Here is a 2,465-nt window from a genome sequence, read left to right on the forward strand (position 1 = left end):
GAGACGGGGTTAAACGATTCATCCCTCTGAACAATAGAGCCAGTGTGATCTGATGTGTGTGCTATGAAAAAAAGTAATGTTCTGTCATTCTCATTGACGTTCTCTTTCCTAAATATAAAACACACACACACACACACACACACACACACACACACACACACACACACACACACACTGTGTGTCTGTCTGTGCACTCCCGTACAGGAACGCGCTGCAGCGCTCCTAGCGCTCCACAAAGACCCAGAAAACAAAAGCACTTTCTGCTCGCTGCAGCGACAGTTGGCAGGGAGCGCTGCTCAGAACAAACGGCACGAGTGTTTTGAATTTCCCCCCCGGGCGCACTCGCCGAAGACTTAGTGGGAAATATTTTCCTTCCTATCACACACACACACACACACACACACACACACACACACACACACACACACACACACACACACACACACACACACACACACACACACACACACAATTGCCTGAGGGTGTTTTCCCTGCATGTAAATATTCAAAGAATCCTTTGTTTTGATAAGATAACAGTTTAGCCGCAGAGGGAGGCAGCGCTCATGCAACAACAACAATTTGTCTTTTTGTATCAGTAAACTGTGATAAAAAGGCTCGTCGTCGTTTCCTGCCTGTGTGACGTCCAGCTTCTCCGCTGCTCCACACATTTGTTTTGGTCGTACTGTAAGTCACCCGTGACCACAGATTTCCATTACAAGCCAGAGCCTTCATTACCTTCATTACCTTCATAGCCTTCATTACCGTCACCATCAGGATCACGTGAAGTCATCTCTCCTAAATCAGAGCTGCTGGCACACTGCCTCACTGACAACGGTAAACACTTCTGCTGAAACGCCTGTAATGGTATGTAACTGTAAAGGGATATTGACCTGCGGTATTATAACCACATCGATATGGCATGTTGTGACATTGCTTACTGCTGATGAAACAATAGCTCTATTGTTACGAGCTGCACCTCTCGTTGAACACAGGGGTTCACCTTATAATTACCAGCAGCTATTGAGTGTGATGACGATCTGTGAGGTTGAACTAGAGGGATACTCCCTTTACAGGTGCAGAGTGGATTTAAATACCTTTAACAACCCCCCCCCCCATAGGAAAGAATGTCTTTTTTATGTGATTTACTTTTCAAAGATTTTCTTTCATTTATAGAAGAACAGGTAAAAGAAATAGATAGAAAAATGAGTAAAAGTACCAATTTAATTTTTTTATTTTCTGTATTCTGTCAAAACTGTCACTAGTTACAACCTGCTTTGGAAAGACTGTATTCATTGTCATTGTGCCATTGAAGCAGATTTGAGAAGGATAAGGGGGGGGGGGGGGGGTCAGAGCTGCAGATCTGGATGGGGTTAACTGTGAGGACCTTGTGGGTGGGTGGTAAGCAGCAGACCGGCTTCTTTTCATACTTGAGTTGAAACCTCGTTAAAAGCCAATTAGGCAGAATAATAATCCACGCCAAATTAAACACACACTCACAATCTGCAGCTCTGCCTTCTACCAAAATACAAATGAAAGGAGATCATTCTGAACAAAAGAAACACGATCTCCAGCATTATTATTTTTTTTATTACCTCAGTGTGTGTGTGTGTGTGTGTGTGTGTGTGTGTGTGTGTGAGCAGAGAAGCTGGTTCCCAGGCTCGTGGACCACCGGAGTGAGCGGGTCGAGCTCCGAGGCAGTAAAAGCCCCGGGGCGCCGTTTAAAAAGGACACAAGCTGAGAGGTCCAGGACTGGACCGGGTCCTCTTTCAGCAGGGACGCTTTAACGGGGCGAACACGAGGGGGGGGGGACGGGGGGACTCCAGCGGCCTCGAACGAAGACAACAACAAAAAAAAAAATCACGTGGAAGTGATTAGGGTGCACCGATATGATAAGCACCGACAGTATGCTGCTCAGTCTGTCACGCACTCAAGTGCACAATAATTATGCAAAACATGCATCCACAGATATCCATCTGAGAAAACACACGCAACCTAAACGGAGCTGAGGAACACCTGCAGCGATGACATCATGCAGGTGTGGCTTCACGCTAAAACAAATGTCTGGAATCAAACAACGATCGCTGAAACAATTACCCGCCATGATCGGCAATGTTGGCAACGCATTATTGAATGGCATCTCTGTTGTGATTGTGAAGTTGATGTATTTGCCTGCACTGGGCAGAGGATCATTGTGACATAATGTAAACACACACACACACACACACACACACACTGTATCAGCATTAATAAGCTGGGGTGACTTCAAATGCATTAAATTTCATAAAGGAATGTAACAAACACACCCTCGATGTCTGAACGTAGCGGCAAGAGTTCCTCTTTCAGTTCATATCTTGATAAAGTTAAAGTCACAAAGAGTTCATATTTCTTCCTCTCGTCATCTCGTATATGATGAGTCGTCATCCGACAAAAGTGGAACTCAAAAACACATGAAAGAGAAAACGAGG

The sequence above is a fragment of the Cebidichthys violaceus genome, unplaced genomic scaffold (genome assembly GCF_023349555.1).
Source record: "Cebidichthys violaceus isolate CVI_PGR_0920_01 unplaced genomic scaffold, fCebVio1.0.p SCAF_33, whole genome shotgun sequence".
Taxonomy (NCBI): Eukaryota; Metazoa; Chordata; class Actinopteri; order Perciformes; family Stichaeidae; genus Cebidichthys; species Cebidichthys violaceus.